The sequence below is a fragment of the Oncorhynchus tshawytscha genome, linkage group LG19 (genome assembly GCF_018296145.1).
Source record: "Oncorhynchus tshawytscha isolate Ot180627B linkage group LG19, Otsh_v2.0, whole genome shotgun sequence".
Lineage (NCBI taxonomy): Eukaryota > Metazoa > Chordata > Actinopteri > Salmoniformes > Salmonidae > Oncorhynchus > Oncorhynchus tshawytscha.
The window spans coordinates 42,420,155-42,433,213 of NC_056447.1; the positions used below are offsets into that span (position 1 = coordinate 42,420,155).

Consider the following 13,059-nt stretch of genomic DNA (forward strand, 5'->3'; position numbering starts at 1 on the left):
TCTTAAAACTTCTTAAGGTATAGGGGGCAGCATTTTTACTTTTGGATAAATAGCGTGCCCAATTTCAACTTCCTGCTACTCATGCCAAGAATATAAGATATGCATATTATTAGTAGATTTGGATAGAGAACACTGAAGTTTCTAAAACTAATGGAATCATGTCTAACAGAGTATAACAGAAGTTATGTAGCAGGCAAAACCCTGAGGACTAACCGTTCATATTTTTCTTTTTTTTGAGGTCTCCGATTTCTCATTGGGAAACGATATTTTTTAGGCACTTGTTTTCAGTTCCTACCGCTTCCACTGGATGTCACCAGTCTTTGGAATTTGGTACAGGTTATTCCTTTGTGCAATGAAGAAGTATGGCCATCTAGGAACTGGGTAACACTGTTGAGAGTTGCGCAAGACTTGAAAAGTAGCGTTGGTTTGTTGTCTTCCTGTATTGAACAGATAGACGCGTCTTCAATTTGATCGATCATTAACGTTTAAAAATACCAAAAGTTGTATTACAAAAGTAGTTTGAAATGTTTTGGCAAAGTTTACAGGCAACTTTTGAAATATTTTGTAGTGACGTTGCGCAAATTGGAAGCGTTTTTTTTCTGGATCAAACATACCAAATAAATGGACATTTTGGATATACATGGACAGAATTAATCGAACAAAAGGACCAATTGTGATGTTTATGGGACATTTTGGAGTGCCAACAAAAGAAGCTAGTCAAAGGTAAGGCATGTTTTATTTCTGTGTTTTGTGTAGCGCCTGCAGGGTTGAAATACGCTACTCTTTGTTTACCGTTGTGCTATCATCAGATAATAGCTTCTCATGCTTTCACCAAAAAGCCTTTTTTTTTTTTTTTAATCTGACATGTTGGCTGGATTCACAACGATTGTAGCTTTAATTTAGTATCTTAAAATGTGTGATTTAATGGAAGTTTGATTTTTATACAATTTTATTTGAATTTGCCGCGCTACATGTCCCCTGGCTTTTGGCGAAGTGGGACGCAATCGTCCCCTATCCTAGAGCGGTTAACAGGTATGGATCCAGAAATTAATTGAGCATCTGTTTTGTTTATTTTACAGACCCATTTTGTCATTTGAAAAAAGTACCAATCACACAATTTGTTTGATTAAAAATTACCTTTACATTTATTTGATATTTTCTGATTAAATCAAATATATCATTTGAAGAATACACATAATTGTGGCAATTCATATCTTGCAGTAAAATACTTGAATCTCAAGAGAAGACAGGTTAAATGTTCTGCTACTTAGAAAATAGTCCTGATGCAATAGGCCTAGACAATATCCCCCAAAATAACAATACACTTAATACATTTTCAGTAATTTAGGATGTAAACACAATAACACACAAAAACAAATCCAATCTGGGAGGTAAACTCAATAAAGTATTCAATATTTGAATACAGTGTGGCTCAGTTGGTAGAGCATGGTGCTTGCAATGCCAGGGTTCAATTCTCAAAGGGGACCATTACGGGGGGGAAATATGAAAATGCATGTAAGTTGCACTGGATAAGAGCATCTACTAAAATGTAAAATAATTTTGCTGTGTATTGCTGTGTATTTTGGTTGTAATCAAGGCAATTGAATATACCAGAGGCCACCAAAAGAGTTTGTTTAGCAAAACAATTCTTAACCTGGAGGTGCAAGCCACCCCAGACCCCCTTGGCCAGGGGGATCCTAGCTGGCTACTCCATGTGCTTGTGGAAAACACTGAAGGATGTCAGCATAAAAGCAATTTCACATTAAAGTGGTCTTGAACTGACATTAAATAATGGTCACATAATATACTGTTGGTTATTATTAAATCAGGAGGGTTGATTGAATGGATTATACATGCAAAATACTATTCCATTTATCTTGTTCCATTGAGCCAACCATTAATTCATGGCTATTTTAGGCCTTTCGAGGTCACTCTCGACAGTAGTTTAAAAGGCTTGTGAAAGTAATTTCTTCCTGGCCTGAAAAAGAAAAGCACTTATTGTTAGTGTTTTCTGAGGGAGTGGGACAAAGCACTGGGAAAACCACTGTGTCATGATCAAAACAACGCGAAAACTGGGTCAGCATCACCGGCTCAATTTCTCTCCTTTATTGCATACAGCTGCCTACTTACAACATTGGCAATGGGATAGCCTAGTTTGATTAAAGCATGGCCTCTGAGGATATAATCACAGAATGGCTCCCAGGCACAGCTGAGGACATAGTGTAGTTCCATTCCATAGAAAGCTTATTCCATGGCCCATGGATTTACAACCAACAGTCATGACAGAAGTCTTAGAAATGATCCATCATGCCAAGAACACATCAAGGAACTTGTGAGGATATTCAAAATGCAAAAAGGCAGTTTGGAGTATTACATGTGAGTGTAACATGTTACCAAATAAAGCACCGGTATTCGGACACAATGTTGGACCCTGCCAAAGTACAACTCACTGGCAAGGAACAGGCTTTACAGAGTCAAAAACCTGCCAGCCAAAGTTGTCACAAAGCAGCATTGTTTGGTTAGGTACAGTACACTAGCGAGCAGTCATAGTCCACATTTATTTATTTACCTTTATTCAACCAGGTAAGCTAGTTGAGAACAAGTTCTCATTTACAACTGCGACCTGGCCAAGATAAAGCAAAACACAAGTATTCAAACCCTTTACTCAGTACTTTGTTGAAGCACCATTGGCAGCGATTATAGCCTTGGCACAACTATATTTGGGGAGTTTCTCCCATTCCTCTCAAGCTATGTCAGGTTGCATGGGGCGCGTCACTGCACAGCTATTTTCAGGTCTCTCCAGAGATGATCGATCGGGTTCAAGCCCGGGCTCTTGCTGGGCCACTTAATGACATTCAGAGACTTGTCCCACAGCCACTCCTGCGTTCTCTTGGCTGTGTGCTCAGGGTCGTTGTCCTGTTGGAAGATGAAACTTCACCCCAGTCTGAGGCCCTTTAAATCAAGGATCTCTCTGTACTTTGCTCCGTTTATTTTCCCCCTCAATCCTGACTAGTCTCCCAGTCCCTGCCGCTGAAAAAGTCCTTTAGGTGCCTTTTGGCAAATTCCAAGTGGCTGTCATGTTCCCTTTACTGAGGAGTGGCTTCCATCTGGCCACTCAACCATAAAGGCCTGATTGGGGGAATGCTGCAGAGATGGTTGTCCTTCTGGAAGGTTCCCCCATCTCCACAGAGGAACTCTTTCAGAATGAACATTGGGTTCTTTGTCACCTCTATGACCAAGACCCTTCTCCCTCAATTGCTCAGTTTGGCTGGGTGGTCAGCTCTAGGAAGAGTCTTGATTGTTCCAAACGTCTTCCGTTTAAGAATGATGGAGGACACTGTGTTCTTGGGGACCTTCAATGCTGCAGAAATGTTTTGGTACCCTTCCCCAGATATGTGCCTCGTCACAATCCTGTCTTGGAGCTCAACGGACAATTCCTTTGACCTCTTGGGTTGGTTTTAAACTCTGACATGCACTGTCAACTAGTGATGCACAGCTATGACATTTTTGGCTGATACCGATAGCTGATATTTTCCTTGCCAAAAAAAACCCCAATATCAATAACCGATATTTACAATTTTAGCTGCTTTTAAGCCCGAGTTACACCAGAAACACACAGTCCCTCCATCAGTGCTCAGACTGTCCGCAATAGGCGCCATTAGAAATGGCAGCAGTTTTACAGGCGCCCAACCAATTGTGCTACTATGCAGGGTTTTTTCACGTTATTTGTAACTTATTTTGTACATAATGTTTTTGCAACCGTATCTTACGGAAAAAAAAGAGCTTCTGTAGATCAGGACAGCGATCACTCACCTCGGAATAGATGAAGATAAAATCTTCAACAAGGACGACGTACAAGACATTCTCCAAACACCCCACAGGGCAGATTCCCATTATTTGCAAGACGAAGCGACCCAGGTACAGAGGACAAAGAGACGGATGCCTGGTCAGGACCCAGAGAAGGCGACTGGGAAAGCTGCCGTTACCGTCAATACTACTCGCCAACAAGCAATCATTGGACATTAAATTAGACGAGGTATGATAACGAATATCCTCCCAATGGGACATCAAAAACTGTAATATCCTATGTTTCACGGAATCGTGGCTGAATGACAACATGGATAGTGGTCTGTGCATATTCGTATACAAGAGCTGGTGCACGATATCTAAGGAAGTCTCTAGATTATGCTCGCCTGAAGTAAAGTATATTGTGATAAATTGCAGGCCACACTACTTGCCTAGAGAGTTTTCAGCTATACTTTTTGTGCCTGTTTATTTACCACCACAGACAGATGCTGGCACTAAGACGGCACTCAGTCAGCTGTATAAGGAAATAAGCAAACAGGAAACCACTCACCCAAAGGCGGCACTCCTAGTGGCCGGAAACTTTAATGCAGGGAAAGTTAAAACAGTTCTACCAAATCTTTATCAACATTTTAAATGTGCAACCAGAGGGACATTTTTTTGAGATCACCTGTACTCCACACACAGAGACGCGTACAAAGCTCTCCCTCGCCCTCCATTTGGTAAAGCCGACCACAACTCTATCCTGATTACAAGGAAAAATTAAAGCAGGAAGCACCAGTGACTTGGTCTATAAAAAAGTGGTCAGATGAAGCAGATGCTAAATTACAGGACTGTTTTGCTGTCACAGACTGGAACATGTTCCAGGAATCCTCCGATGGCATTGAGGAGTACATCACATCAGTCATTGGCTTTATCAATAAGTGCATCAAGGACATCATCTCCACAGTGACTATACGTGCATACCACAAGCCATGGATTACAGGCAACATTCGCACTGAGCTAAAGGGTAGAGCTGCCGCTTTCGGGACTCTAACATGGAAGCTTACAAGAAATCCTGCTATGCCCTGCGACGAACCATCAAACAGGCAAAGCGTCAATACAGGGCTAAGATTGAATCATACTACACCGGCTCCAACGCTCGTCTTATGTGGCAGGGCATGAAAACTATTACAGACTACAAAGGGAAGCACAGCCGCGAGCTGCCCAGTGACACGAGCCTATCAGACTTTTTTTATTTAAAGTCCGTAGCCATGAAGTGCTTTGAAAAGGTTGGTAATGACTCACATCAACACCATTATCCCAGAAACCATAGACCCACTCCAATTTGCATACCGCCCAAACAGATCCACAGATGATGCAATCTCTATTGCACTCCCCACTGCCCTTTCCCACCTGGACAAAAGGAACACTTATGTGAGAATGCTATTCATTGACTACAGCTCAGCGTTCAACACCATAGTACCCTCAAAGCTCATCACTAAGCTAAGGATCTTGGGACTAAACACCTCCCTCTGCAACTGGATCCTGGACTTCCTGACGGGCCACCCCCAGGTGGTGAGGGTAGGTAGCAACACATCTGCCACGCTGATCCTCAAAACTGGAGCTCCACAGGGTGCGTGCTCAGTCCCCTCCTGTACTCCCTGTTCACCCACGACTGCATGGCCAGGCACGACTCCAAGACCATCATTAAGTTTGCAGACGACAACAGCCTGATCACTGACAACGACGAGACAGCCTATAGGAAGGAGGTCAGAGACCTGGCTGGGTGGTGCCAGAATAAAAACCTATCCCTCAATGTAACCAAGACTATGGAGATGATTATGGACTACAGGAAAAGGAGGACCGAGCACGCCCCAATTCTCATCGACGGGGCTGTAGTGGAGCAGGTTGAGAGCTTCAAGTTCCTTGGTGTCCACATCAACAACAAACTAGAATGGTCCAAACACACCAAGACAGTCATGAAGAGGGCATGAAAAAGCCTGTTCCCCCTCAGGAAACTAAAAAGATTTGCATGGGTCCTGAGATCCTCAAAAGGTTCTACAGCTGTAACATTGAGAGCGCCACTGGCGCTCACTGGCGCTAAGCTGCCTGCCATCCAAGACCTCTACACCCGGCGGTGTCAGAGGAAAGGCCCTAAAAATTGCCAAAGACCCCAGTCATAGACTGTTCTCTCTACTACCGCATGGCAAGCGGTATCGGAGTGCCAAGTCTAGGACAAAAAGGCTTCTCAACATTTTTCCCCCCAAGCCATTAGACTCCTGAACAGGTAATCAAATAGCTACCCGGACTATTTACATTGTGTGCCACCCCCAACCCCGCTTTTTACACTGCTGCGTATATATGTTCATCATATATATCTAGTCACTTCAACCATATCTACATGTACAATCTACCTCAATCAGCCTGACTAACCGGTGTCTGCATGTAGCCTCGCTACTTTTATAGCCTTGCTACTGTATATAGCCTGTTTTTGTTACTTCTTTACTTACCTATCGTTCACCTAACTGCACTATTGGTTAGAGCCTGTAAGTAAGCATTTCACTGTAAGGTCTACCTGTTGTATTCGGCACGAGTGACAAATAAACTGATTTGAGAGAGGCTGGACTGAGGGCTTGTAGGCTTGTTGTAAGGCAGGTCCTCACCAGACATCACCGGCAACAACGTCACCTATGGGCAAACCCACCGTCGCTAGACCAGACAGGACTGGCAAAAAGTACTCTGCACTGACGAGTCGCGGTTTTGTCTCACCAGGGGTGACGGTCGGTTTTGCGTTTATTGTCGAAGGAATGAGCGTTACACCGATGCGGATGCCGACACCGATGCCTGTACTCTGGAGCAGGTGGTGAGGGTAGGCAACAACATCTCCACCCCGCTGATCCTCAACACTGGGGCCCCACAAGGGTGCGTTCTGAGCCCTCTCCTGTACTCCCTGTTCACCCACGACTGCGTGGCCACGCACGCCTCCAACTCAATCATCAAGTTTGCGGACGACACAACAGTGGTAGGCTTGATTACCAACAACGACGAGACGGCCTACAGGGAGGAGGTGAGGGCCCTCGGAGTGTGGTGTCAGGAAAATAACCTCACACTCAACGTCAACAAAACTAAGGAGATGATTGTGGACTTCAGGAAACAGCAGAGGGAACACCCCCCTATCCACATCGATGGAACAGTAGTGGAGAGGGTAGTAAGTTTTAAGTTCCTCGGCATACACATCACAGACAAACTGAATTGGTCCACTCACACAGACAGCATCGTGAAGAAGGCGCAGCAGTGCCTCTTCAACCTCGGGAGGCTGAAGAAATTCGGCTTGTCACCAAAAGCACTCACAAACTTCTACAGATGCACAATCGAGAGCATCACCGCCTGGTACGGCAACTGCTCCGCCCACAACCGTAAGGCTCTCCAGAGGGTAGTGAGGTCTGCACAACGCATCACCGGGGGCAAACTACCTGCCCTCCAGGACACCTACACCACCCAATGTTACAGGAAGGCCATAAAGATCATCAAGGACAACAACCACCCGAGCCACTGCCTGTTCACCCCGCTATCATCCAGAAGGCGAGGTCAGTACAGGTGCATCAAAGCTGGTACCGAGAGACTGAAAAACAGCTTCTATCTCAAGGCCATCAGACTGTTAAACAGCCACCACTAACATTGAGTGGCTGCTGCCAACACACTGACTCAACTCCAGCCACTTTAATAATGGGAACTGATGGGAAATTATGTAAAATATATCACTAGCCACTTTAAACAATGCTACCTAATATAATGTTTACATACCCTACATTATTCATCTCATATGTATACACTGTACTCTATATCATCTACTGCATCCTTATGTAATACATGTATCTCTAGCCACTTTAACTATGCCACTTTGTTTACATACTCATCTCATATGTATATACTGTACTCGATACCATCTACTGTATCTTGCCTAAGCTGCTCTGTACCATCACTCATTCATATATCTTTATGTACATATTCTTTATCCCCTTACACTGTGTATAAGACAGTAGTTTTTTGGGGGAATTGTTAGTTAGATTACTTGTTGGATTATTACTGCATTGTCGGAACTAGAAGCACAAGCATTTCGCTACACTCGCATTAACATCTGCTAACCATGTGTATGTGACAAATAAAATTTGATTTGATTTGGAGGTAGAGGTTCTGGAGTAGTGTGTCACAGCATCATCGGACTGAACTTGTTGTCACTGCTGGCAATCTCAACGCTGTGCGTTACAGGGAAGACGACATCCTCCCTCATGTGGTACCCTTACTGCAGGCTCATCCTGACATGACCCTCCAGCATGACAATGCCATCAGCCACACTGCTCGTTCTGTGCGTGATTTCCTGCAAGACAGGAATGTCAGTATTCTGCCATGGCCAGCGAAGAGCCCGGATCTCAATCCCATTGAGCACGTCTGGGACCTGTTGGATCGGTGGGTGAGGGCCAGAGCCATTCCCCCCAGTAATGTCCGGGAACTTGCAGGTGCCTTGGTGGAAGAGTGGGGTAACATCTCACAGCAAGAATTGGCAAATCTGGTGCAGTCTATGAGGAGGAGATGCACTGAAGTACTTAATGCAGCTGGTGGCCACACCAGATACTGACTGTTACTTTTGACCCTCCCTATGTTCCGGAATACATTATTAAATTTATGTTAGTCACATGTCTGTGGGACTTGTTCAGTTTATGTCTCAGTTGTCGAATCTTGGTATGTGCATACAAATACTTACACATGTTAAGTTTGCTGAAAATAAATGCATTTTTCTGAGTTTAGGTATGCACGTCAGCTTTGACATCGGTTGTTAAACTAGACATCAGCCGATACCGAGGTTGCCATTTTTAGCTAATAATCGTCCGATTCCGATATGTTCACCGATATATCGTGCATCCCTACTGTTAAGCATTGAAAATGCACTTTTTGGTTGAATTAAACTATACTAATTTCTTTAGTAATCTAGTGGAGGAAAAGTTGTAAAAAATATAAAATAGTGAAAGTACAGATACCCCAAAAAACAATTTAAATAAAAATACTTTAAAGTACTACTGAAGTATTTTACACCGCTGATTTGTGTAATTAGAAAATGTAGGCCTATAAGCTTCAAATCTTTTGTTTTTGTTTTTAAGTTGCAAATAATGCTCTCTTAGCAGGTAGCTAACCCCATTCCTTGAGCATTTAGTTAGTATGAATGATACAGATATAAAGTCATTATAGATGTCATGGAATGCAATCAGGTTCTATTTGCATGTGGGAATGTCATGAATACATCCCTTGGAATATTGCCCCTTTAGCTACTTTACTTTTATTATTAGTTACTGGACCACCTCGTGTGTCACTTTCAGACAGCCAAGCTGGGTTTCCACTAGCTCACTCAAGCTCTTGGGGGCATTCTGCCTTCTCATTACCGTTTTCAGCCATGGGCTTTGCCCACGATTGGCTCATGTGAACTACAATCCCGACGCTGTTTTAACGTCTAGAAATATCAATAATGATTGCTTGAGATATGACTAAACATATGGCCCTCATCTTTCATCAACAACAAATAATCCTTCAAATATAAAAAAAAATACACTTACTGTTGCAGTTTTGCACAGATCCATACAGCTATGGTTGCCTCCAATGCCCACATGCAGGATTGCCCCGAATTGCAGGAATGCCCACATGGGGGAACGCTCACATGCAGGAACGCCACGAATTACGGGCTGCAGTTCCACACTATTATTAACGAGCCCAGCTAGCTCCAACTAATGACGTATCCAACTAACGTGATGATACCCCTGTCCAGCAAAAAAAAAAAAAGCTACAGACCCTAACTAACGTTAAAATTACTAGGCTTGGATATTTTAGTCCACAGCTAAAATACACTTTCACCTAAGACACTTCTAGCTACAGCGAAACGTTAAGTTTACATTGTCCTAACTTGGCTAGCCCTAAATTAATCTTGTTATCTAAGGTAACGTTAGTTAGCTGACGTTAGCCAACTAGAACCGCGATATATAGCTATGCAACTAGCCATTAGTCATCACGACACATGCTGAACATATTATGTATCTACTTACATGAGATGAACTAGCTAGGACATCTCCATCTAATGAACCCCTCTGTCTAATGTTACGTGAACTGTGATATAAAACGGTAACGTTGTCTGTGACCTACTTTCTCCCTCCGTCATGACCAGTGCTACACCACTAACCTAGTTTTTCTAAACCAATTGCACAGGAGGACGATACTACGTCTTTTCTCTCACCAATCAAAAAACGATTGAGAACAGGAAAAGATAACGGACATATACTGCCTTCCAATTACAGAGTGCCAATATTTTCCGAGGTGGGACCTGGCCGATGGCAATGGGCGGATTCGATTATGCTGAACCGGGCAAAGGGCCGTTACGTCATCGGCGACAGCGGGTAGGGAGAAGCGGCCTGGTCATGTTTTCAAAAGGCAGCATGGTGCATCGTCCAGAAACAATATTTTCCATAAAATACTGTCCTACGTCTCTTTTCCATCAAATAAATGTTAGAATTTTCTAACTGGTTTTCATTTGGGAAGGCAGATAAATCTAAAAAGCAATCACTTTTGCATGTGAAAACACATAATCCTACTCATTACTTCACGTGCTCCTACGTCACTTTGTTCTCTGTGAACTGTGAATGGGGCACGTGTCTCACACCCGGGAGGTAGCCCGGTTCCAAAACGAATGCAATTAACTTTCACCCTTGCAAAACACGCCTACAACGGGCGCCCGGGCGGTATTAATCGAACCCCCTCACTGGAACGTCTTCACTGGCCTGGGCTGATCCTCGATGGTCTGGAAGGGCTTCCTCCCCTGTATTCTCCTTCTTCCCATCTGCACATAACAGTTTAATCATATACCTGGTAGTAGGCATCATTCACTCAAAAGGCATACTGCCACTTTTCAACCTCAAAGCATCCTTAGCCCATCCAACTACCTTTTCCCCAAACTGTATTTATTTATTTATCTTGGTCCTTTTCATCCCAGTATCTCCACTTGCACATTCATCTTCTGCACATCAATCACTCCAGTGTTTAATTGGTATATTGTAATTACTTCTTCACCACTATTTATTGCCTTACCTCCCTTATCTTACCTCATTTGCACACACTCTATCTATACTTTTTCTACTGTATTATTGCCCTTATGTTTGTTTATTCCATGTGTAACTCTGTGTTGTTGTATGTGTCGAACTGCTTTGCTTTATTCTTGGCCAGGACGCAGTTGTAAATGAGAACATGTTCTCAACTAGCCTACCTGGTTAAATAAAGGTGAAATAAATAAATACAAATATTCATTATTTCTGGCACCATCCCAGTGTCTACAGTCGTGGCCAAAAGTTTTGAGAATGACACAAATGTTAATTTTCACAAAGTCTGCTGCCTCAGTTTGTATGATGGCAATTTGCATATACTCCAGAATGTTATGAAGAGTGATCAGATGAATTGCAATTAATTGCAAAGTCCCTCTTTGCCATGCAAATGAACTGAATCCCCCAAAAGCATTTCCACTGCATTTCAGCCCTGCCACAAAAGGACCAGCTGACATCATGTCAGTGATTCTCTCGTTAACACAGGCGTGAGTGTTGACAAGGACAAGGCTGGAGATCACTCTGTCATGCTGATTGAGTTTGAATAACAGACTGGAAGCTTCAAAAGGAGGGTGGTGCTTGGAATCATTGTTCTTCCTCTGTCAAGCATGGTTACCTGCAAGGAAACACATGCAGTCATCATTGCTTTCCACAAAAAGGGCTTCACAGGCAAGGAAATTGCTGCCAGTAAGATTGCACCTAAATCAATCATTTATCGGATCATCAAGAGCTTCAAGGAGAGCGGGTCAATTGTTGTGAAGAAGGCTTCAGGGCGCCCAAGAAAGTCCAGCAAGTGCCAGGACCGTCTCCTAAAGTTGATTCAGCTGCGGGATCGGGGCACCACCAGTACAGAGCTTGCTCAGGAATGGCAGCAGGCAGGTGTGAGTGCATCTAAATGCACAATGAGGTCGAAGACTTTTGGAGGATGCCCTGGTGTCAGGAAGGGCAGCAAAAAAAGCCACTTCTCTCCAGGATAAACATCAGGGACAGACTGATATTCTACAGTCAGGAATTGGGCTGCTGAGGACTTGGGTAAAGTCATTTTCTCTGATGAATCCCCTTACAATTGTTTAGGGCATCTGGAAAAAAAGCTTGTCCTGAGAAAACAAAGTGAGCGCTACCATCAGTCCTTTGTCACGCCAACAGTAAAGCATCCTGAGACATTCATGTGTGGGGTTGCTTCTCATCCAAGGGAGTGGGCTCACTCACAATTTTGCCTAAGAACACAGCCATGCATAAAGAATGGTACCAACACATCCTCTGAGAGCAACTTCTCCCAACCATCCAGAAACAGTTTGGTGACGAACAATGGCTTTTCCAGCATGATGGAGCACATTTCCATAAGGCAAACGTGGTAACTAATTGGCTCGGGGAACAAAACATTGATATTTTGTGTCCATGGCCAGGAAACTCCCCAGACTTGAATCCCATTGAGAACTTGTGGTCAATTCTCAAGAGGCGGATGGACAAACAAAACCCCACAAATTCTGACAAACTTCAAGCCTTGATTTTGCAAGAATGGGCTGCCATCCGTCAGGATGTGGCCCAGAAGTTAATTGACAGCATGCCAGGGCGGATTGCAGAGGTCTTGAAAAAGAAGGGTCAACACTGCAATATTGACTCTTTGCATCAACTTTATGTAATTGTCAATAAAAGCTTTTGACACTTATGAAATGCTTATAATTATACTTCAGTATTCCATAGTAACATCTGACAAAAATGTCCAAAGACACTGAAGCAGCAAACTTTATGGAAATTAATATTTGTGTCATTCTCAACATTTTTGGCCACGACTGTACATATGTGAAAACGGTGCATTTCCATGATCTGTGGTTCAAAAGATGAAAAAGAAAGATCCTAAAAAATGCTTCTCTTTGACAACAAAGGGTACATTAAAGCTGCAATATGTAAATTTTTGGGCGACCCAACCAAATTCACATAGAAATGTCAGTTATAAATCTGTCATTATCTTTGAAAGCAAGTTTAATAAGTGGTAGATCTGTTCTATATGCGCTATTTCTATACTTCCCATTCTTAAATGTGTTTTTTTTGTCTTTTACATTCAGTTTTGTACACCAGCTTCAAGCAACTGAAAATACAATATTATTTTTATTGAAAAGATAATTCACAGTGGTTTAGA

The 13,059-nt window shown here is 43.0% G+C and overlaps 1 protein-coding gene across 3 annotated transcripts in view; it reads right to left on the minus strand.

Annotated features, from left to right (window-relative positions):
* LOC112218801 (aryl hydrocarbon receptor nuclear translocator-like protein 1) overlaps positions 1-10,018 on the minus strand; it is a 36,090-nt gene extending 26,072 nt beyond the window's left edge. For 2 of the 3 annotated variants that reach the window (XM_042301691.1, XM_024379961.2), the window contains exon 1: positions 9,393-10,012. The gene's annotated coding sequence lies outside the window, so the exon portion shown is untranslated. Of the gene's footprint in view, positions 1-9,392 lie in introns of all 3 variants that reach the window. The other variant, XM_024379963.2, reaches the window with a different exon arrangement.
* Between the last annotated feature and the right edge of the window lie 3,041 nt (positions 10,019-13,059).